This window comes from Phyllostomus hastatus, unplaced genomic scaffold, assembly GCF_019186645.2.
Source record: "Phyllostomus hastatus isolate PE091 unplaced genomic scaffold, TTU_PhHast_1.1 phas_scaffold_39, whole genome shotgun sequence".
NCBI lineage: Eukaryota > Metazoa > Chordata > Mammalia > Chiroptera > Phyllostomidae > Phyllostomus > Phyllostomus hastatus.
This window is the reverse complement of record NW_025334028.1, coordinates 24,052,421-24,078,307: the sequence shown is the minus strand read 5'-3', so window position 1 is coordinate 24,078,307 and position 25,887 is coordinate 24,052,421. Positions and strand designations below refer to the sequence as shown.

Below are 25,887 nucleotides of genomic sequence, written 5' to 3'. Positions count from 1 at the left end.
CCGTTCCTTGGTCTTTTATAGTTAGCTTTGGGGGAAGAAAATTTAGAGAAAGAAAATTTAAAAAAATTTTATTCTTGACATTCAAGATAGAATGACAGTCACTCCCACTCATGGACTGTTTGGTCTCTGTTGATATTTTTAAGCCTTTCGGGTAGGGATTGCCTTTCCTACTCCCAGTGACGTTATGACTCATGCCAAGGTAACGCCCAACACTCAATTTACCTCTGAAATGCTCTTGTGTTTGTTTTTCTAAATAAATGTATGTGGTTTTGAACTTTACTTTTTAAAAATATTTCTGTAAGTCAGTTGTATAGAAGGATTTGTGTTTCTGTTTTTTTCAGAGTTAAAAATGCACAAAACATAAACATGTATGGGCATGTTTCTGTAGATCGGCTGTCCTGGAGTTTGTTTATAAGCATTATCATCTGTAACATGTAGGTGAGAAAAATGAATCACACTTTTGGATCACACAGATTGTTGGTGGACCTTGAAGCACAGATCATGTATGCCATATGAGACTCTTAATAGCAAATACAAATCATCCAAAATAGGTTATGTTGTACCTGGAACTCCAAGGGATAGATTTGGCTTTAAACACACACATTAGGGTTCTATTTTTTACCCCTCTGTGATGTTTTCCTCTTAGTTGGCTTTATAATCATTCAGGCTTTTTCCATGTTGTAGCAAAGAAAATCACCAGAAAATCCCAACTTACGTGGTCTTTTTGTTCGAGATCTTAGATGAGGCCTGACACAGTAGCCATAGAAGCCCATGCGATCTCTCTGAAAAGGTTTGATTGGAGCATATGCCCACTCGTGGATTAGTCACTGTGTCCAGGTGTGATGGGCCAGCTGATTTACAAAGTAATGACAGCCTAATTACAAATTGGAATATTGTTTGCTGAAGTCAAGATTAGAATGAAGGAGTAGCTGTGCTTGTGGCCTGCTCCTGTAGCTGGTAGCAATGTCCTTTTTTTCTACTACTGTATTTCTTTCTAGGAACCAGGAACTGTTGATCACCTGAGCCCTCTCCATTGTAGGAAACACATTGAAATGTTATTTAATATGCCATTGATCTATCCTGTAGCTGTGCTGATCTGTTTTGAAAATACTATCTTCCTTCAGCACCTAAACTTTTAATATCAATATAATATGTAAACAATTGAGGTTTGATTGATTACATTTCAGGGTAGCTGTTTTTGGGTAGTTTTTAGGGAATGCTTTCCTAATGCTAATTAATCTCAAATGTATACTCTTCTAGCCACAACATGGGATAGCTTAGTTCTAGATGTTTTAAAATCTACAATGTGTGTGTAAATTCTGAGTAGTTTCTGTGAGAATAGGATACTATTTACTGTTCTTGTTCTTACATCGATTTTTGTGTACTCTTGAGTAAGACTAGTTAGTTCATACAACTTGTAGCTGGTCTAGAAATCTGTTGAAATTAAGGAACAGTAAACAGATGCTTATGGGTGTGAGTGAGCCTTAAATGGAGTACCTCCACTGATTTGTAGGCTTTCCTTGCAAATGTGCCAAGCAGCTAAAAATCAATAGACTGTAACCTCAGTCACTTTTAAACTAGTATATCACTAGCTTTTAAAAGTGATAATTAATTTGTTCCTCATTCTTTTGAGGGGCCACATATTTTGAAGCAAGGTAAGATAACTTTCTCTTCTTTTCTTCTTTTTTTAACCCAGGCAGCTTTTTTCAGTCTGATATAACTTTGAGAAAATTTTCTGCTTTCAAAAAGCTCAGTAGCTCATGGGAACTTCTTGTCTGTGCGAGCCTGCTTTTCAAGTATATTTTTTTCATTATGTTCTCATTTTCTGCCAATTTAAAGATTTTTTTTTAACTTTCTAGTTTGTAGTTGAGAGGCTGCTTATCCAGCAGAAATGGACCTAGTCTACCTCGAGAGGCATGGAAGCCTGTATAAAACATTTTTGGAATAAAGAGTGTTTGGAAAAGTGAGACTCTCCACACTAGTTATCATTTTGCATTTCTTAGATTCCAGATCCTTTTGAGCAAAGTTATGTGTAAGTCACTGGACAGAACTTTGCATCATCAGGATGCTTTGGAATTGATAGTGGATTTTATGTTCACATTGAAAACTGTAAGAGTTGTTGAGACTAAGTATAGGTTTCAGATACTAACTAAGAAACCTGTTCAATCTTAACCTCTTTCATCTGTAGCTATAAATGAATACTTTAATTGCTCTGCTGGTAGAAGACATCTGTCATATTTCTGTTCTTGGTATCTCTCTGTTGCATACCTTTATCTTAGTCCTATGTGGTGGATATACAAACAATAATTAATACAGTGCTATATACATACACAGTCCAAAAATATCATTTTAATAAGCCTAATTTTACTAATGTTTCTAGATTAATGGTTTATTTTAAGATTGGTGAGGTAAGTATGATATCTACCTTTGATCAGTTTGTCCTAAATCTAAGCACATTATTAATTGAAGCCTTCTGACTTACCACTTTCATGATCTCTTTCAAAAATATTTCATTATTAAAGAAAGAATAAATATTTCTGTGTTTTCTGTCATGGGAAAATAATTTTTACTTTAAAAAGATTTAATATTGAAGTTCCTTTTATGAAGTATGCTATAAACTTACTCAAAAGGAATCGTGTAATTGGTGTTAGGGTTTTTGGAGCCCAGTATTTTATAAACAGGTGTAAGTGGGTTTTTTCAGTAGTTGAACTTTTTTCATACCATTCAGTGGGTTAAATTTTTCTGAATTCATTTCTTAAAAATACAAACTCAGTATTTATTCTACAACATGCATGTATTCTGTTATTGTTAGTGGGTAATTTATATTCTCAAATTGCTTTGGTATGTAATTTACTACATTAACCAATTTTTTTAGAAAGTGAGAAATAATAATAGACCATAGTTGTTAAGTGGCTACATGTATCGAGTACTATTACAGTCTGTTTTCCATGTAGTTGTATATTTAATATTCAGAACAACTTTAAGAGGTAGGTACTATTATTATTCCCATTTTCCAGACAAAAAAAAACTGAGTTACAGTGGGAATAACTTCTAAGGTCACACAGTTTGTAAGTGGTGATGTAGGGATTTCAGCCCAGGGCCCATTGTTCAACTACCAGTATGCCTCTCAAAGGCTGTGTATGATTGCTGAGACTGTTATCAGGTTAATCATCGAGTGGACCTAAATCAACAAAACTGTAGTTTATTAAATAGCGTTCTCTGATTTTGAAAAAGTGAACAAATAATAGTCAGTATCCAAATATTATTGTATATAACAAGTAATACTCATTATACTATATGTATTTAGCTATGACATTATTTCTGTGTTTAATTTTGAGCCTCCTATTTTAATCATGATCCTTGTAAATCTATCTAAGTCTAAAAAATGACAAAATATACTCAAACACATAGAATGGAACCATATAAAATGAGTTGGAAGAGACAGGGAATGTTTAGTCTAACATTTAGGTTCTGGGGTAGTTAAGGAAATTCATTTGATGAATTTTTACAAATACATGAAATGGAAGGAAAAATTTTACTGTCTTGACTATGGATCCAGGTAGTAGAAATCTTATCACTTTACCATTGGAGAAATTGAAGGGTTGTGCGTTTGTGTGTTTATGTGTTGGGATTGCTGATGAGGAGCCCCAAGACTGTTCAAGAGATAACTCATGACCTGGTTTTACCTTGCTGTGGACTGTTTGGATGGCTTTGTCTAGCTGACTGCGGTCAGGTGGATTCTAGAATGTGATCATGGGAAGTTGGGAAGGTTTTTGAGAGGGAGGAGAGAGCAGCGTAAGGTAAATGCCGCGACGAGTGGAACATTAAGGAAAAGATATTTAAAGAGAATTTCAAGCACACTTACTTTGCTGAATGTGAAGTGACTCCTCTATCTTCCATCACAAACTTTTATAAAAATCAACTTTATTTGGTTAGTGCTTTTGAAATTATGTTTGAGTTTTTCTCAAATGCCTAATTATAAAAGTCCAACTTCTAGGAGAAGAGACTGGCTTGTAGGTCACAGCAGGGACCAAAAGAGCTCACTTCTGTTCGAGTTACAGGAGTACACATTGACCGAGAGTGCTTTCAAGTAATGATGTAACTAGAATGTATTTCAGAATAGTTATAAATCTACATAAATACTTGGACCTAGATTAGTTACTGAAGCACCTCTCAGGTTTGATTTCTTATCAACATTTGCATTCTCTCCTGTGTTCTCTGTTTGGTTTATGGCCTCTCTTCTCTCTTCTCTATTCTGTTTCTGTCCTCTGGATACCAGGAGAGTTCTAGAAGATAAATGACAGTTTAAAGTCAGTGGCACCCCCATTGGTAGAATTTGTCATCTAATATAATGCATTGTATCCTGAATCTGGAAAAAGATGACCATTTATAAAACAAATCCTGCTTGATTTTTGCCTGATAGACCAATAATTCATTATGTAAATGGCGAAACTAAAAGTAAAATTTCCAAAATGGTGAAAACAAAAGTAAAACTTATTAAAAAAAGTGAAACCACATGTGTTCAATTTATTGTCTATAATGAGATGATTCCAATGGCATAATATATTCTACCTAGGAAATTATACAGCGTCTGTCCGTTTCAGTCATCTCAAGTTATCAATATTTACTTGATAATATTAAGAATAAATTGAAGACTGTATGCAGATATTTATGGCAGGTTCATCGAGTTGCCTCCAGATAGTCTCTTACCTTCCATTTCAGAAATAATAATACTCTGGTCTTAGTTTAGCACTTTGCTGCCAGGCCAGAAAACATACATTTCCTAGTGTCCTGGTTTCCTTTATGCCAGGCAAGTGCATGTGACTATGTTCTAGGTAGTAGGAAGAATTGAAGGATTGAGTGTTACTTGAAAAATAATCTTAAAAAGGAAGAGTAGCATGCTTCTTTTTTTTAATTCCTTTGTCTTGCTTCCTGGAACACATGTGTGATGGCTGGAGCTTTGTGAGCCATTTTGGATGACAGAGATAAGCATCACACCCCAAAGGATATGAAGTGGCCAGCTGAAAGGAGTCTGGGTCCTTGATGACTGTGGGATTGCCATTCTCAGTCTGGATTAACTACCTTGGCTTATTTTCTCTGAAAGAGAATTATACTTCCATCTTATATGAGCCATTATTATTTTGGGTTTGTCAAATCCAGCTGAATCTAATTCTAGCAGATAGAATTGCCTTCCCATACAGAAAAACCAGTAAATAGGATCATTTTTGGAGAAAATAAATAAATACATAAAATCACATAATCTCACCCAAGGACATTTTTTCCATTGTTTTTAGACAGAAAGGAAGGGGGAGAGAGAGAGCCACTGATGTGAGAGAGAAGCATTAGTTGGTTGCCTCCTGTACACACCCAGACCAGGGATTGAACCTGAAACCTAGGTATGTGCCCTGACTGGGAATCAGACCCACAACCTTTTGGTCAGGGGAAGATGCTGCAACCCACTGAGTCACACTGGACAGGGCTGGATATTTTATTTTATTTGGATATTTGATTCATTCTTTTGGGCATATTTCTGCATCCTGAATGAGAAACTCTGATTCCTACATGTAAATATCAGTGAATATTTAGAAGCAACAAGTTGTATATAGAGGGAAGAACATGAACTTAAGTTCAAATTCTATTGGCTGTGTGATCTTGGGGTAGTTATTTAACCAAATTGAGTCTCAGTTTCATCTTTTGTAAAACTAGGGTTGTAGTGTTTTCCAAAAGTTACTGTTGAATAAATGCTTGGCTCAAAGTGTACCACATAGTGGGCTCAGCATTTACATTTGTTACCTCCTTTCCTGTTTTTCCTTTATATTAGAGATACGGGGTCATGCCAAATGGTATGTCCCTCTGCTGGCACCGAGGAAATAAAGAGACCAGAAAATGGAACATGTTAAGTCTGTTGGTAGAAAAAAAGTAAAGGAAACTTGTAGCCTTGTTCTTGAAGGCTACAGACAAAAAGGTGACTCAAGAATTCAGTGCAATGTACAATGAAAATTGGGTCTTTTAGGACCTAGTATTTATGTTTTAAAGCAAGTTTCAGGGCTTTGGAGAGAACAGCTACTTGATGATAAGATTTCTCTCACTAAGTAGGACTGGGATGCTTAAATGAAAAATCAATTGAATCAAGAGCTAGTTGTTTTTAATGATGTTTTGAAAAAATACAAATAAAATATATTGTCCTTCTGCAGAGCAGTTTTGTAAAAAATGAGAATAAGCAATGACTTAATGAAGGAAGGTGGCCTTTAAGATAACTTGAAGTAACAGATTTGAGGAATTTTTGTATTTTATTTCCAGTCTCTTCTTTGTGGTTCAAATGAAAAATGTAGAAAGCCTCTCATAGGGATTACTTTTATACTCTTAAAAATATATTGAGTTAGATATTTTTATTAAGTTATTGAAAGTGATAAATGGTAACATGGGTACTTTACTGCCCTGTGGTTTTCACTGCAGAGAAGCAGCTTAAGAATTACCATTTTGAAAATTAAATATTTTTATAATGTAGCTGATAATATCTCCTTAGTTAAGATGTGATAAATTAGAAGCCTAAAGCCAAAACTTATTTTTTAAAATCAACATATGTTGAAATGTCTACAGTAATGTTGCCAGTACAAGTGTTGGGTAGTGTAGTGCAAACATATTTTTGCAAATATCTGATTCCCTTCCATTTCTGGATTGTGTCCCAGTTTTAAATGTAGGGTAGGTGATGAAATTGTGAGGCATTAAATGCACTTACAATTGCAAACGCATTCTAATTTTCCCTGACAATTGCTTGACAGCTTCTGACTCGTGTTTCCTGTTTCACAGTAATGACTGTTGTCTCCTAGCGTTTGTCCCTCAGGTGAAACACTCCTTAGAATAGAAGAGCTTTTGGGATCAGCTCCCCCATTTTTCATTTGGTCTTTAATCAGCTAGGATTTCCTTTAATCATTCCAATTTTTATATTCACAGCCATATAAAAGTTAAGCTTAATGGAGTTTTAAATATCCAAACAAGATGTATCTTATATTATTTATTTTCATGTAAAATTACGTTACTAAAAAAGCCAGCATAAGCCATTTGCTTATAGTAAATGATGCCTTCCTCTAGGAATTTTTAGTTTGCTTAATGGGGCTCCTGAGTAGACAGCTGTGCAGTCTGAATTGCCTTAGACTTTGAAAACATTTCAGATGTAAGGTTCTACCAGTATGGAGTGCCGATCTCCACACAGACTGTGAATGGGCTGGCTGGGAAAGTTAGGGCTGCGATGTTCTCCTGCATCTCAAAACAGAACTAAAACAGAAATTAAGAGGAATTTTATAAAATCTCCATTTCTACCATGTTTGCAGATGTCAGCTAAACAAATAGGAACATTAATTTGAACTTTCAAAAAATGACCTTTTTATAATGTAATACATCTTAAACAGGGAGATAAATCTCCATTTACCTTAAGTCGGAACCTCATTGATATGTCCCAGAGATTAACTCCACATATTGGATTCACTAATAACTCCGAATTTCTTGCTATTAAAAAAGGAGAGATATTTATTATAGAAAAAATGCATTCCAACTCATGGGATGTTTTGGAATAAAGAATGATGGAGTATCAGGAAAATGCAAGCATTTGAGAGATCTAGGGTGAAGGATTTGGTTAGACAGGAAGAAAAGAGGGAAAGAAGAAATAAACTTTTGAAAATGCATTGGAATGCTCTTCTCAATAATTTGTCTTATATTTTGGTTTACATTTTGAAAGTGCATTTTATGTATTGTGTTTTTTTTTCAGCCAGAACATTAATGTGTCATAGAAACTGGTTGTCCCTGCCACTACTTTTTAACACGCCGAATGGTGCTGTCCTCTGTGGCAGGCACTTAGGCTCTGCTGTTTCATGTTTTGGTTTGTCCTCTATACATTTTGTTCTTTTTTTTTTTCTTTTTTTGCTATTTGTCTCTATAGTACGAATCTGCACATTTTATTTTGTAAAATTATTAAAAATTAATTGAAAATTTTAAATAAAATGATTATGCAGCTTAATTTTCCCAAACATTTTATTAAAGGAGCTATTTTAATTTTATTTTATACAAAATCTCTGTACATTAACTAAGTGAATGGTCATGTATCTAGTCTAACAACTAACATAATTCATGAATGTTAGTTCCATAAGAATGTAAATATAGGATTCTAGATATTTTATTTCAGATATTTGCTTTTTCTTCTTAGATAAAATCTCTTCTCCAAGGTAAATTTTCTATTAACTTTTTATTTATAAAATTATATTTGATATATTCTAGCCTTTTTTAATCTAGCATCACATAATTAGTTATAATTTTATACTTTCAATGAGATTGGATTTATTGCAAAGATCCATGTTACACAATTGCTTATTTGCATCACATAAGTATGCAAAATAGTTGTTTATTTCCTTGATCATGTGTGTAGTTCCAGAGTGTCATTTAAATCAAAAGTACACGTGATCTTTTTGTACTTTTCTCATTGACTTCTGCTTATTTTTTCCAACTGTTTAATAGATTAAGTGAAGTATTTGTGTAAGCCACCTAGAACAGTGCTTGACAAGGAGTAAGCATTCATAAAATGTCAACTATTATTTTAATAATTAAATTGTATGTAGTAATATACAGCAACAGATGATAGAGGATTGAGCCTGGATAACTTATGAATGGATTTTTTTGCCTGGCTCCATAACTACCTTTTGTGGGAAGAGGTAAATAGAAAAAGACACAGTAAAGTATCTGGCATAGATGCAGCATCATTCTGGGAGATAGGACCCTAATGTGGAGTACTGCCTTATAGAAATGGAGAATAGAGTAGGGACCAGAAAACCTTATAAATGTTTTCATGACTTCAGGTTAACTTATCTAATTTTACAATTTTCAAATTCCTCATCAGATAAATAGGAGTAACACAAACTGATAGGACTGGTTATAAAGATGAAATGAAATAACGTGAAGAATGAGGCACAGTATACATTAGGTACTCAACAAATATTAATTTTCTTTCTCCTAGGACAGAAGAGAAAAATGGCAGGAGTATAATAGAAGAACAAAATTGAATACATGGCATTCTTTTCATAATTTTTAAAAAACATACATTAATCTTTTAGAATTTAGCTGTACTTGGGTTCTGTCAAAATAAATCTTGAAATAATGGATTATCTATTTCATTGCTATGACTTATTTAACATAAGTGAAAATTGACTAAATCTTGATTTTTAAATGTCTCCTTTTATGAAGCTTATTTTTTGCTTAAAACGAGATTTTAGTATTTTTTACTATTCCATTTTGTAGTAATTAACAATTTCTACTCAAATCTTTAGGATGATGAATTTCAAGTAATCTATTCCATCTCAAATACATTAATATAAGATGTATCTTGCCAAGTGAATGTATAATTTTTATTTAATTTGAATGAAGTCCTTATATTAAAAATGCTTATGTATGCTTTTATTGTACTGAATTTTGTCATGGATTTTATACATTAAGAACCTTGACAGAAAGCAAACCAGTATGTACAAAATCAGGAAGTTAATCATGGAAAGTTTTTCTTTTTATTTATACAAATACAATTATTAGTAATATTATAGTTGGAGAAGGTACAAGTAATCTAGTTAAACTAAAGTAGATGTTAGATAACTTGATAGTTGGTTCAGTTTTTATAATTATACTTAGAAAATCAAGTCTTTATGTACTGATGTTTTCATATAGGACATGGAATGCAGAAATAAAGTGTGGGGGTCTGGTGAATCATTAGGAGGAGCTGAAAAATATGTGCTGTTATTTTCAAACAAAAATATGTAGCATATAATTTGAAGTAGTTTTATTACATCAGTGTAAGAATATCCTATAGAAACATTTCATTGTTTTACACATTAGAGAACATGGTCTCCTTTGGTTCATTCTGACTGCTAACCATTCTTGCGTAGATTACAGAGAGAATCTATCAACAGAATAAATTCTGTTCTTCTTATGTAGGCACATCTGGATTTCTTTTTAAAAATTGTATAATTGGAATTTTGTCAGGGCCCTATATGAAGATATATATATATTTTTTTCTTTCTTTTAGATGCTTTATTTTATTCTCAGGTGGGGTCACATGATTTTTTTTTTTTTTTGTAATTCATGTTCCACTTTGCCTTATGTAAGACAGTTTTCCATGCATCCTAGAACAAGATGAAGTTTGTATGACTGTGAAGTGTCTGCCCTCTACTCTCCTCCCACTAACACACACATATTCTGCCTTTTGGGTTTCAAGTATTTATATGAAACCAACATCACACTATAATTGATTCAGAGTCTGGCTGCCCCCCTTCAGAAGTGTTATGTTTCTTACATTCTATTATATGTGGGTGAGTCGTTTCATAATATCCCTAGGAATAATAAAGTGCCTGACAACTGGAAGCCACAGGAAGCACCAAGGTAACACCTGATGTGTGGTATCGTTTTTTTCCCTTCCTGTCCCTTTAGCTTTTGCACATTGTAGATGACAGAGGCCTTGCTCTCCAGGTGAAGAAGGGGAATGGCAGACGTTGGGGTTTGGGCTGGGAGAATTTTTTATATAAAACTCTCTATTCTTTCTTCTGGGAAATAACTTCCTCTCACTAATGTAAGTAAATGCTTTAATATCATTGTGTTTATGTATAAAATTTCACATTTCAGAAAGTATGCTTTAAATGAACAATGAAGTATTTTGTGAATGTGGAATAATTTTTGAGTAACACTTTTTATTAAAAATAATTCTGAAATATCATCTTCAAGGGGATTTTGTGGACATTCTGCATGGTGAGTGTCACAGTAACAAAACCACAGCCGGAGTTTACTCCACAGACTGCAGTGGTGACATGGGCATCAGGTTTCTGACGAGTGTTTGAAATCACAGTTTTGAAAGTGAGGATTTCTTTGGCTCAGGTATAGTCATCTTGGAAGAAAACAAGTCTTTAAAATTCCGTTTACATAGCATGAATAGTTTTGAATATGGAAAATACATTAAATTCTTGTGAAATAACTTCTAATTTCACATTCCAGGCCCTTTGTTAGGTGTATGGGTCTTAACTTAAAAGCACAAATGGAAGTCCATGTCCCATGTGCACAGGAGCCATTACAAGGTGTACTGTGGAGTTGTTTGGGGCACACCCAGTAATGAAAAGGCCAAAGACTGTGAGATACAATTACAAAATTCTCCTTTGATTACTAAGTTATTGTGCTTTACCATTAATTATTTCTGGATAACAGATTCAGTAGATTCATAGTAAGGATTCGTACTTTGAAGTGGCGGCTGAGTCTTTTAATGAAAATGAGCTTACCATAGAATTGGAGTATAAATAAGACTTCAGAAGAAGTGTGTCCTTAAAAAAAAAGCAGCGAATACTTCAGTTATAACCTCATTGTTTACTTTGGTCTGTGAAAAAACATCGAGCATATTTTTTGCTCCTAAGGAAGGCTTCACATACCAGGCACCTAGTGTCCAAGGCTTGGCCGGAAGGCACATCTGGTAGATTTAGGAATGTAAGAGTAAATTCCAAGCAAAAAAGTTGACCATGTTTTAACCTTTTTACTACTGCTGGTAATAACTACATTTTATAATCAAGATAGTCACCATTTGTCACATAATCGAGGTAAGTCATTTGTTAGGAGAAAACTTTTTTTAGAGAGTTGGTTTGTCTATCTGCAGGCATTAATGTTGGACTTAAAGAAGGTTCAGTCGATAAGTCAGCTAACCATGGTGACCTATCTGGTTTCCTTGGTTTGTGCTGCCAAACTACATTCTCAGAATTGTTTTGCAGAGGTAAAAGCCCAGAAACAGTGAAAATATGGGAATTATTCATCCTCATTTCAACATACTCTGTGTTCAGATTCCCTAGGACTAAGGAAAAGCAAAGCTGTGATCACACCATTGACTGGAGCGAAAGTTTATAAGGCAGAACTCTGCCCTCAGATGGTCTTGTTTTCCATATATTGCCAGGTCATTTGTATAATACAATATGCCAACAGAATCTGGTTTTCTTTGATTTAAAATGAAATTAGGGCAGTGATTTCTTTTAACTTCATTTCAGATTCTTCGAATGTATAGCAGGATCTAAGTGTAGCGTGTTTTGCTGGGGAAAATTACTTGGTGGTTTGGTAGAACTAGCATACTGACAACACCAGAACTTCAGAGAGAGGGAGAAGAGGTGGTGTGGTCACCTAGATCTTCAACTAATGCTCGTGGAGCAGAGGTCAATCAATCAGGAGGGAAAGAGCACCAACCTTGACTTGCATTCCTGGTCCAGTTCTGCAACCTGAACCAGGTTTTGTCTTGCTTATCTGTGCCATAATTCTCACATCTCAAACTAAAGGAGATGATAATAGCAAAACAAACAAAAAAAGAAATGAGAGTACACTTTCAAAAAATAAGCAGTCTATATGAAATACAGGATTTGGATTGGTACATCGACTTCAGAATTACAGTAAAATTTAGAGCAAGGAGAAAAATCTGTAGCTCAGCTTGTTTACTTTCTGATTTGCTTTTGCTGGACACTTTTTCTCTCGGGTCAGAATATGAGCCTTTTTGTGTTCTCTTTATTCTGAGAAGTGAGGATGGTAGTGGGTATGCGGCCCATATTTGTTTCTTTTTTAAGTAGTTCATATATCAGTTATTATTGTTGGTTTCTTGGTGGAAAGTTTTCTTTCATCCTCATTTTGGCTTTACCTCCAAATGCCTTCTTCTGTTGGCTGAAATTGAGCACTGCAATTTGTGGCTTTCCTGAGAGGGAACCTCCGTGGTCAGGTGGAGGAGGCAGGCCGCATTCCAACAGTGGAGTGGTAGGTGTTCCAGACTGAGCGCTGATTCTGGAGTGAGTTGGGGTGCGGGGTGAAAGTTGGCTACTAATTCAAGCCACACCTGAAACAGTGTATTTTAAACAGGAAAGTGCCCTCTCTAATTAGCTAGCCCAATATGCAATTAGATTAATGACAGCCAACCGATTCTGAAACCTCTTGCAGGGTGAGCTAACCAAACAATAGGTGTTTCAAGGATGTGACAAAGAGCTAATTTTCCTCCATTAAGGAATTTGTAATTTTAACTCTTGTAGTTGCTGTGGACTGCCTCGTCAGCTTATGAAAGAAATGCACATTCTCTTTCTCTTTTTTGGGATGAAGTGCTAAAACTTTTTCCTTGGAAACAACTGTACTCTTGGAAAAAAAATAATCTATCATTTAAATTTACTTGTCTAGTAAATCCTGTGCTCTCAAAACGTCGTAAAAGCTTTGAAATTAACTAGCTTAATTGGTAGTCAAGTTCTCAGGTTCTGAAGGTGGATGTATTTCCATCTTTTAAGATTGACTGACTATATATGATCATTTTTGTGAACTCTGAAAAACACTTAGAAAACTATGTGTTTGTTAGGATAGATATGTTTGTTTAATGACTGTTAGATGCCAGAAGAAGATATGTGTAAAAGTTAAAAAGTTTATCATCATCGATTTTTTTCTAAACCCCTCCAAACCTTTGATAAGCTTTTGTTTGGTGCTTTTGAAGTAGGAAAATTGTGACAGAGGATTTTATTCTGAAATTGTACTTGAATAGAAGTTTTTGAATTTTATTTTATCCCAGCAAAAGAATACAATTACCTTTTACCTTTTATATGAAAAAAGGATGATTGTTATCATTTTTCCTTCATACTTATACTCTAAAAAAAGCATTTTCTAGGCTTTCTCATCAGTTAGCCTGGCCTCAAATTAAATAATGGAAACAGATCATTATAATTCAAGTTTTCAGTACTTGTTGATTATTTAGAAAACTTCAGTTATGATTAAAAGTAGCCATTTAAATTCATTTCACATTTTTTTCTGAGGTGTGAAACTATTTCCATAAACCTTAATTTAGAAAATATTCTGTCTTTTGATCACCTCTTAAAAATGTGACTGAAAATGGTAGAAGATGAGTAAAGAATAATAATACCTTTTGTAGTCTCAAGTAGATGCTTAGGAACCTTTTTGAGCCATTCCAAACTACTGGCATCGTTTGCTCTGATTTGAGATAAGCAAAATAAAATAAACAAACTCTTGCCCTTGTAGAAACTGGTTCTGCTGTCTCTTGTTCTAACTCTGCAAAGCCTGAAGTTCTCCCCAGTATCTTTGAATGGGGCTCATTGTTTATTTATTGTGCTTTTCACAAGTGCTTATAACTTCACCCTTGTTTTACTAATAGCTTTCTTCTAAAGTGGGTTGACATTTCAGTTAATATTCAGTGGCCTCAATGTTTTTCTTAAATTGGGCCAGACCAATGGGCCTATTTAAAGTTAGACAGCCTCATATAAATTGTAGCATATAAAAATAAGGAACGTTTATTAGAGATTTTTCAATTTATTTGCCTATTTAAAAACTGTAAGGTCAAAGATAAATTTTTATTTCATATTCTTTAATTACTTGTGTTGGCAAATTAAATAAATGGGTATAGAGTTTAGAACTTGAGGAAGTTGTAAGTTTTTATGTTAAAACCTATTAGGTTATGGAAATATATATTTTATTTTTAAATATAATACTGTTTAAAATCTTACATGAGGAATTTAGATTAGATTGATCAATGACTTTCTTATCTAGATGAGAAAGTTGAACATCCTATACAACATTCTATGTTTAGATTTTTTATTGCATTAATTTTAAAAATCATAAGTGAAAGATTTTTCATCTACAGAAATTAAAATGAAACTGCAAGAGAACATTGTCCTTATAGCAGAATTAAAACATAAATTACAGTGCATTATTGGCACAGAAGCGAGTGCCAATAAGCAAAGTCCGGAAACAGGTTCTAGTACATTAATTTCTAGTGAAATTAATTAAATGATAAAATTATATTTTAATTAAGTAGAAAAAGCATGGATTATTAAAAGACTAAATGGCTTAGCTTTTAACCTTATTTGACATCATAAAGACAGATACCAAATATGTTAACAACAAAATAAAACTAAAAAACAACTTAAGTGAAAAATATGAGGAGAAAACAATATTAGTAAAATATCCTGATGAAGGTGGCCTTCATAAGCTTGCTAAGAAACTTTGATTCACAATGTAAAAATTGCAGGTTTGGTTGCATAGAAAGTAAAACATTCTCATTTGCAAATGATGGCATAAACAAAGGCAGAAAAATATTTACAAAAATATGGTAGACAAATTAACATACTGTATAAAGGGCTTCAATACATCGATAAAAAGAAAAAGAAAACAGTTTAGAAAGGATATGAAGAGCAGGTAAAATGCAGATAAGGCCAGTGAAGATTCATAAATGTGCTCAAGCTCTTGAGGGTCAGAATAACACAAATGAAAATGGTGTCATTTTTATCTCTTAAGATTGGTTAACTTACAAGGACTTACCAGGTCTAATGTTAATAAGGATATGGGGTGATTGACATTTTTATATTCTGTTGATGAGAGTGTGAATTTTTTACACCTAAACTGTACATCTCAGTGGACCTGTCCTTGTTGGAATCCATCCTATGGAAAATAACAATACATAAGGATAGAGTACAGGGATGTCTGTTGTTTGTGACCTATATGTTGTTAATATAATTTGATTGTTGAAAAATGTATTTTATATGTTAAAAAATCAGTGCCAATGTTTTGAACCAAATATGGTATATTTAAAGTATGGGATATAATACAGTTGTGTTAAAAGTAATTGGTAGATGGCTATACACTTGGAAAAGTGTACATGATATTTTAAAGTGAACAATGGAAATTGCAGATATTTGTGTATATATAAATATATGATCATGTATTATATATCTCTTCTGGTAATAAAAATTATTCTATAAAATGTACAATACATACTGTACATTTGTAAAATGTATATTGTACATTTTAGTGTACATATAGTCAAAATATGGGTATTTTCTTTAGGGTGGGTCAGTGTTAGGTCGTTGGAGAGGTAGAGGTAAAAGAAATGTAAGTATTTATTACATTTGTAATTTTAGTAGTACCAGTAAACTTTTAAATAGAAATTTTGACCATTTTACTTTCAGAAAATGTTATTTTGAAATAAGTCAGAATTATATATCTTATGGACAAATTATTACTGAATTTAGAAGCAAATATACAAAACTATAGATTCTGCCATGAAGCTCTCTTCTCATTTTGGCATATTCACAGGGGAGAGTGAAACCCTGCTTGATTATGAAATGTCCTTGCAGGGTTCCTAATGAAGGGGTGGAATTTGAAGAGGGATGTAGCTTTGAATAACACTCAAACTAAATTTAATGGCCACTCCCAGTTTTTAAGTGAGACCTAAATTTGGCCCTAAACTTTTCCACTTGTTTCCTGCATGTAGTTTATAATTTTGCCTTAGAGTGATCCAGGAGGTTCTTACTGCCTTGCTCCTGAAAGGCAGTGGCTGAGAGAGAGCCAGCAGCTTTTGACTTGTCATACTAGGCCCTGCCTTGCTGACAAAGGGTCAAATTACTCTCATCACTCTGAGATTCAACTTCTCTTTTTGTCAAATGGGCATGATAATATTGAGAATTAGCTGGTTAGTACTTTTATGTTCTTTGAAGTTCTGTGTAAAAAAAGTATGGTAATGATAGAGATGGAACATTCTGTTAATTGTCTTCTTGTTAGTTTCTATAATAAACTGCCATACAGATCAAGAATTACTTATTACTCTGCGGTAACATGCTAATTTAGGAAAGTTTGTCTTTGCTTATATGGTGTTATGTAATACTAAGATGCTTACAATAATACTTCATTGCAACTTGCTCTTCTCATACAAAGTTGTAAGGGCCAGAGGGACCTGGAAGATGAGGCTGCAACTGCATTTTAAAGATGCTCAAACTATGTTGAATCCCTTGTCCATGGTTACATAGCTGCTTAATGACAGAGCTGAGAACACGCTGGGAAGTATTTCTGGCATAAATGAATAAATAGAGTCATCTCTTTACTTTCAGTGTAGGGCTTTTTCTATAATATTTCTACATTTTACTTAATAGTTCCTTATTACCATACATATAACAAACATTATTCAGAGGTCTAGGTAGTCTCTACCAGGTAGATTCTAATCTAGAAACAAGGTTTACCCTTGTAAAAGCTGGGTAGCTTTGTTTTCCTTTTTTCCTTCACACTGGAATTTCTTTAGGTTATTATCTAAGCTTTATTAAATGGATGAATTGTAGAAAACATGTATAAATAATTTACTTATTTGCATATTTATTTTAATTGGACCATATTTGCTGGGTTTCTTTGAGCTTATATATGATTTAAACACACCCACACTCATATACACACATATTTAAATATATAAATATTTTAATAAATTAATCATGTTATTTGGAGTAAGCATCATATTAAATATGCAAAAAAAGTAAAAGGTAACTTGAGATGCATAAACCACCCTTTAAAAACCTAAACAGGATTACTTTACCTAGAATTGAACATGGTGGTTGCATTACTTGGATGAAAAATGATCAAGAGAATTGGATGAGTTATACACTAATTTCAATGGACATATTTGAGTTGGGGGCTAATGTGTAACAATCAGAGAGTATCATGTTGTTTTTGATATTAAATGAATTGAATGTTTTAGTCCCAGTAAATTTTGGGCATTTGGAGGCATGAGTGCTTGTTTTATGTCGTGTGTGTGTGTGTGTGTGTGTGTGTGTGTGTGTGTGTATATGTATTTAGTTATATAAGTGAGACATTTTATAAACACATTTATATAAATATAAATTTATAGGTAAGGATTTACATAAATATGTTTTTTATGTTGGTATTTAAAATGATTCTGTTTATGATGAATGATGATGACTTCTGTTAAGGACCTTTGAAATGGTTTAAAGATCCTATGTATTAAATTATTTCCTAACATTGAGATAATTTGTTTAATGTTTTTCCCACTTATTCTGTCTTTCTTTAAACCATCAAATTATCTATGAATAGTGATAGAAACAGTGATATTCTTAGTATGGAGAGAACCCAGAATTACTCACATACTCTTCTTAACTTTTGGGGAGGCAGATAGACAGTACAGTCTTGAATAACATTTAAGACCTCTACATGAAATACTATCTTATGTGTCATAAAGTAACTTTAAAAATTAACTTAAAAAGTAATGAAAATATTTCATCACTGTGGTAACACTAATGCCTATTTCCTAGGAGACTGTCATCACAGTTTATGCTTTTGATCTGATTTTTTCCCTTTATGTGTCAGGAAAACCTAAGCCAAGGTGTGTTACTTTTCAGTCTTTGACCCCAATGGGTTTTCTCGTGCACCATGTTTTATAATGTTACCGTAATTCACATCTTCTGGGTACAAAGTATTTTTATGAGTAGTTTGACTTGATAGCTTGAAATATTTAATGTGTAGGTATACTAATCTTAGATTCTGTTAAATAAAATTGGTAATATTTTAGATTATTTGTCCTTATGATCCAAATCATAAGTTTCTCTGAAATAGTAGTCACCATGATGTTGTACTGTTTTTTTACATTACTTTTTTCCCCTCCTCCTTTGTCGATTGTGTTCCTGGAGGGCAAACACCATTATCTTAGTTTAACTTACAAACCCAGTGCCAAGCACAGAGCTGGGCACATAGAGAAACAGTGGTACCTCAGGACTAGTCGTTAATTCATCCTGGAACTTGTGACAAGTGCTGAAACCAATGAATACTGAACAAATTTTGCAAGCAATGTGTGATGAAGCATTTCTCTTATTGGGAGGTGCCATACTCATACAAGTTCTAGCAAGTGTGATGAGTGCTGAGCAAGTGCCGAGTGCCAAATCATTTTCTTTTTGACAAAATGCGACGAGTATAGGGTTTGACACGTACCAAAGTATGACAGTTTGTGTACATAAAGATAAACTATAGACTTAGGTATTCCATAAAAGTGTTGAAATAATGCCTTTTAAAGTAACCTCAAAGGTGTGCAGGATGCCTGTTCTTAATGGTAAAGGAGACTCTGATGCTTATAGCCTGATGAAAATAAGTTGGACTTCTTTCTAGTAGAAATTATCAATCATTTACTCAGTATCACTTATGTATGCTTACTCTATGCTTGTTAACAATGGGGTAGCAAATCTCTGTCCTCTAGCATTTCACAGATGTAGAAGACAAAACTATAAAATTCTGATAGGCAAAATTAATTTTAAAAAAAGATCCCTGCTAGATATAGGGAAGGATGGCCAGTTTTGGGGTGATTTTGAATGAAGTTTTCTTTGCATCAATTCAGTTGAAAAGGGATTAAGGAGACTTTGTGGTGTCGACTGACTTTGGTTTCCACCTTAGGGACTCTTGAATCTGTTTGGGGGTCACCTTTCTGTAATGTTGGTGTGCAAGATGTGTGATCTGCTGCTTGTGCTGGTTTTTTAAGATCTGGAGGGGAAAAGCTAGAATCCTAGATTTTTGGAACTGAGAGGAACCTCAGGAGTCATGCATTGGAATTGGCTTGTCTCTGCTGAGAACACCCAGCAGGGATTTGCTCTGCACACAATTGAGTGTGAGCAGAGACAGTTCCTTTAAGAGCTTTGTATCACCAGTGTGCTTTCACTCCTGAAGTGCTGGTGATAAAAGTGAAAAACGGCTGAACTCTTCAAATGGAAGGAGCTTTAATCAAAACATTATGATGAGGCAAGAAAAACCAATCAAGCAAAACTTCTTTCATGATTTTACTTAAAAATGACTGAAGCAATAGGCAGCAGACCTTCCCTATCTAAGATTTAGGGAAGGGGATCTTCTTTGCCCATACCAATATTCCTGCACAAAAAAAAAAAAAGGGGGGAAAAAATCCTGTAGAGGCTTCTGTTATGGTGGGTTTTGTACAGATTATCTGCTACCATCTGGTTATGCAGGTGGGGGCTATGGCCTTTCCCAGGGTTCATCATCCAGTGCGTATCCCTTTCTGGTAATGGAGGCAGTTGGCCAGTATTCCGTCTGCATAGTCAAACTGTATGGTTTTTAAAAGACTTTGGGTCAGCTTCAGTCACCTTCTATCTGTCTGCTGATGTTATCCTGGTTAAGCAGTGACCTGGATTACGAAGCCAATTCATGATGTCCACATAGTAATAACTTTGGATATGGTAAATAAGTGTGATGATGATTAGTTTTGCTTCATGCCTTTTGAAATGGAAGCTTATAGTTAAACTTACTATGTGTTACGCACTGTGCTAAAATCTGCACTATTTGTTACCTTGAATAAGTCCCATTGAAACTCTACAAGAAATTGACTAGAGAAGATTAGGATGGCACAGGGAACTTGTTACTTGCCAGTGTCATTGACAGAAGGCAACCAAACTTGATTACAAAGAATACACAACATGAGAAAACAAGGAAGGCAGCGATGTGTAATATTTCTCTTTTTGTCATTACTAGGTCTGCCCAGAAAGAATCCAGCCATGTAGTATGAAAAGGAGAGACATTTATTGAAGAAAATACAAGATAAAAGAAACATTATACATAGGAAAATGGCACCTCAGTCCCCTTCAAAGTAGGCCCCTTGCGACCTCACACAGTTCATGCAGTGTCTCTTCCACTGTTCAAAACACTCTGCAAAATCCTTTGTGGGTTACAGCTGCCCAGTTGTTCTTTTCTGTATCTCATCGGTGGTCTGAAATCTCTTCCCTTTCAAAGGTGATTTTAGTTTTGGGAAAAGCCAGAAGTAGCAGGGGCCAAATCTGGTTCACTGCTGGCGGTTTGAATCAAGTCATTAGCAACTGCAGCATGATGTTCCTTCTGCTCTGGCAGCAGAAGTTGCGGAACAAGTTTTGCCATGACACTTTTCATGCAGAGATCCTGCGTCAATATCTAGGACACAGTTTTTGGAATCCCCAGATTGGCTTCTAGTTCTTGCACTGTCAGTTGCTGATCTTTGTTGATTGCAATCCATGCATGTTCAACTTCCTCAGATGTTGTGCTTGTTGTAGGCCTTCCTACAACAAGCGAAAGTGAACATGGATCACTTTCAACAGGTTCTCGACCATCTTTGAAGCATTTGTGCCACAGTTTTATTTGCACTGCACTCTTTACATCATCTCCGCAAGCCATCTGAATCATCCAAATAATTTCCATGGAGGAATGTTCAAGCTTAACACAATTTGATGCAGATTCATTGCTGTATTTGCTCAGTCATTTTGAATATGATAGACACACAGTACACATGCTCACTCCCCACTGACTAGTACAGTGAAGTCGTCATTGTTCACACGTGCACATTCCAGTCCACTCTCCTTGGCTACTAGGTTACATTGATGTCATGCAAACCGTTCTTGTTATATTAGCAGTGGCTGGACTTTTTCCAGACAGAACTCATTTATTATTATCTCTGATGTGAGCTTATAAGTTCCTAGAATGATACTGTGTTTAATTGTGCAAATAGTAAAATTTTTCTAAAGAAGCTCTGGATGTTTTAAATATATTGTTATTTTATGTATTCTTATTTAACTTAAAATATTTTCAATGTGGCTTGACTGCAGACTTGTTACAGAAGGGACCATAAAGGACACATTAAATGACTTACCAGTGTTTCAGTATGAGTTACTGACTAACTTCAGCTGTAATTTTAAATCTTTTAGGTATATGATTGTTTATCAGTGGTACTCACCTATGCATAAATGTAAGTTTTTTACATATGTCTTCAATAATAAGTAAACTTTAGAAAAGCTATCTTTCATTTTTTAAAAAAGTCATTTGGAAACAAACAGAGTAAATTGGTAGAACACCTCAGGAAAATAAGCCTGTGATTAAAACCCTTAAATATTATAAAATGAAATGGTTTCCACAATATATAGGAGTGATAGGGACATTTGGGATTCCATTTTTAAAAAGAGAATACATGTACTCTACTTACCTCCTGATTATTTTTGAAGAGTTTAACTTAAAGCAAAAAAAGAAGATGAACTGGTTTACTAAAACCTGTAATGTAATGAATATAGTTCATTCATCTTCCTCTTATTCCTCCTTACCTTTCTTACATTGCTATTAGTGAACAGTAAAATGAACAAAAGTAAGTGCTGGGAGAAATGTGGACTATGTTAAAATCTAGATGAATAATGCACTTAAAAATTTATACATATATAATGCTTATATTTAATTGTAGAAACAAATACATTAGCCTATTGATAATGGTTAACTGTATCTTTTACTATGAATGAGACAAATTAGGATCTTAAATTATTTAAAGTTTACTTTAATTGAAATCAGGTAAATTTATTTGAGAAAGTACCCACTTCAACAAGGTTGGTAATTCTTAACCAAGTTTGGAAATTCCTCTCATGCTACCACATAAAAACATCTTTAAAATGCACAGTATTAGTTTTTTAAGCTTAAATAGTCAGTGTGTTTCTCCTTTTGACACATTTTACTCAAAAGATACAGTATTCCTTTAGAAATAAGAAATAACTTTGCTTCTGTTCAATCTGTTACAAAGAAAATCTCAATGAGAAGGAACCATTCTTGAGGCCTTATAATTGCAAAGAAGTTTATGTAAAGTTCATAAGATGTTGCATTTGGTCCATCAAAAAGCTAAAGATCCCCCTCTCTAGTGTTAGACTTGCAGAGTTCGAGTGATTTTTCTTTTTTCACTTTCCCCTGGTATTTAGAACTCCAGTTAAGGGGACTCATGGGAATAGATGGGAACATCTTTAAATTATTACAGTAGATTATGGCTATGTGGCAAAAAGTTATTTGTAGATTTTCTAATTATCTGGTTAATTTAATTAGTGTTGACTACAAAAAGCTACAAGTTAGACTTTTCCCAAAGAGAAAAGTTTGAAACAAAGTAATCATATCAAAACAGTTGCCAAGTTTGCACTTTGTTTTATTCTATGTAGATAGATGTGGTCTTAAATCGTAAGATCTGCAATGAGATTCTGAATGAGGGCGTCCAGTTTTCCAAAAGGAAAGTTCTAGAAATGTTCAGGAACTGTTACTTAGAATTCCTTAATAGTCTTAGAACATGTATGTGATCGTGTGTCTGATTATTCATAAAGTGTTTTAAACCACCAACAAATGAGTGAATATTCTTTTATATAAGTACCTCTTTCTCTTAAGTAATTGCCTGTTGGTAGCATAACCTTACCTTATGTATAGTGGATGTTTGGTATCCTGAGAACCTAGATTGTTAAATTACTTCAATGTTTAATGTTATTCCCCTAGTGTTTTCCAGTGGGGTAGGGGTTGGGGAGGGCAGTAGCAGTGTCTGGAGATATTTTTTGTTGTTATAACTAGGGGTAGGGCTCAGGTACAGGTATCTATCTAGTGAGTAGAGCCCAGGGATGCTGTTGAACACCCCATAGTGCACAAGACAGCCCCTACAGTAAAGGATTATCCAGCCCAAAGTGCTAGTAGTGCCGGGGTGCAGAAACCCTACTCTAGATGGAAGGAACTGTCTTTCTTTCTCTCTTGCCATATATAATGTATTTATTTTTTTTATTATTAAAATTTCATGAAATATACTCTTAGCAAATGGTCATTTTAGAGACTAAAATTTAGCCCCTAATGAAATACTTGAAGTTAGCTACATATAGGGCATAAAATTATAGCATCTAGTAAATATTCGGATATAAAAGTATAATGCTGAAGTAGACCTGAAAAAATGATAGACATTTGGTAAAATTTGATAGATATCCAACACATATTACTGAGGCTGGAAGGGGGCCTTAATGGTTCTCTAATTTGATGGTGATGTATTAATAGGCATCAGTGTTTCAGAATTACTTGAGGAGATGCCTTCCTCAAAAAAAGTTCTTAGAGGCCCACTCTAATCAATGCTTTTTATAAGTGGATCTGATGACCTTACTCCTATTCCCACTCCATTTCGTCTTTGAGAACCACTACTTTCTTTTACTCCTTGTGATGCAGTGTTTCAAAGATGCTTGCTTCCTATAGGTAGCAGGCCACATAGTTAATTAGTGACTGCTGAACTTAAAAAAGCAGATCATTCTTTCCTTATTTTCTTTTTTTAAAAATCTTTTTTATTTGTTACTCTTAGAAAATCTCATTTTTGACTGGATTCAGACTTAGAGGGAGAAGGTCTCAACGAGGACAGCCTACATCTCTTGGTAATCTATTCCTGGCTTTTTTTTTTGCCTCTTTCATTCTTTTATCCAAAAGTTTGGCATATTCTGTGGACTCTTCCTTATTTTTCTTAGTATGTTGTTTCTTCAGAGAAATACACCAGGATATATGTTGTTTGACACATAGAGTAACAAGAGGCTGGATCTTGGATGCTTTGCCCTAGGTTTCTTACCTTTGTTTGGGGGTTTTCTCACAGCATATTGGTGGATGTCATCTTCTTTAGAGAGATTGAAAAGTTTGTGGATTCTGCTAGCTCTTTTAGGCCCCAGGCAACAAGGCACAGTAGTGTCAGTGAGATCAGGAATGTCTTTCTCCCCCTTTTTTACAAAGACCAAGTGGGGAACACAGGTTGGCATCCACAATGCAACCCTGAACAGATTGCACTTTCTCTCTCTGGTCCTCCTTGGTCTGTAACAGGAATGCCCCTTACTCAGCAGCAGGCAGACACGGCCATGGGTCAGGACACTCTGCTTTAGGGGAAACCTTGTTTGTCATTCCCACCACTGATTTGAACCATGGAACCTTTCCATTCTTCACCCAGAGCATCAATAGTAACTTCTGTGGCCATACACTTTTCATCAGAGGTACAAAGTTTGCATACATTGTCCCTTTCAATGAGTTTCTGGCAACCAGTGGCTGGGAAAGAGATATTCATCTTCACCTTGAAGCAGCCAATGGCCTCCGAGGCACCACAAAAGAGATAGCTCTTTTGCTTTAATAGGCTTGCTTTAAAAATGTTGAAATACTGATTTCCCTATCTATGTATGTTCATTCTCCTTACATTTACAGAATGTCCTTAGGTGCCTGGCAGGCCCAGTGCTGGCAGTTGAGGATACGAATACAGTCCCAGCCCTCACTGAGTAGAACAGAGACCTAATAAAACAAATAAGCAAATGCAATAAAAGCAAATCTGTAGGAATAATTAACAAACAGGAATAAAAAAATTGAATGCAAGGGACCTAGCAATTGCTTGGATTATCTGAGACCCAAGGAGTCAAAGTGACTTGCCCAAGGTCACTAATTACATGCCAAGGTGGAGATGGAAGCAGCTCTACTCTGCCATTCCATGCTTGCAGACGTGCAGGTTGGGAACAGGAGTACCCTCTGGCTCCAGAAAAATACAAGGGTGTGTACTGGGGTAGGAGCAGGTACTGCAAATAGAACGTTACCAGCACTCCTTCCCTTCTTAAGAGGACTCAGCCCAGCCTGGGTTGGTTGGTATCCCTTGGAGGTCTGAAGAGTGAAGATTTTGTGAGCTTGTTTTATCCCTTGTGTCAGGCTCTGGGCAGTCCATAGCTGGCCAAATTGTCGTATGGAAAAGGGGACACGTGGGAAGGTGGAAAAGGGACTGGGGCCGTGGAAGAAGAGAGGAGCACACAGAGTGCTGGTGGGAGGAGGATGGAGAAAAGACAAGCTCATTTCCTGCCCTGAGCTTCGGGCTGCACTTGCCCACAGGCCACACTGTAAACGTGGCTTCTCTTTCTCGGCCCCCTTCCCATAGCCAACCAAACCTGTAATGCACCAAACTTTTAATATAACATTTTGAAATAGTGGATTAGATTTGGGTAATTTGGCTAGCAAGTTTGATCTGTCATACTTATAAATCATAGCCTTTAAATGACCACATAGATTTGGGAAAAGATTTCAACTATATTTAAATCTGTGATATGATACATGAGATTTTCATATGGAAATACACTTTAATAAAACTAGATTCATTATTAACCATATGAGAAAAACATTTTTTCTTCTTTGAACCACATAGCTTTTAAGAATTCAGAAAATTTTGTTCAGGAACATACTGTGCTCTCCCTCCACCACTCCCTACTGCTGTGTGCTCTTTTTTTTTTTTTTTTA

At 34.8% G+C, this 25,887-nt stretch overlaps 1 protein-coding gene and 1 pseudogene across 3 annotated transcripts in view; one reads left to right on the top strand and one right to left on the bottom strand.

Moving 5' to 3' along the window:
- Positions 1-25,887, top strand: part of PPP3CA (protein phosphatase 3 catalytic subunit alpha) — a 312,138-nt gene that overhangs the window by 25,300 nt on the left and 260,951 nt on the right. The gene's annotated exons all lie outside the window — the stretch shown is intronic.
- LOC123806767 lies at positions 23,951-24,685 on the bottom strand (annotated as a pseudogene).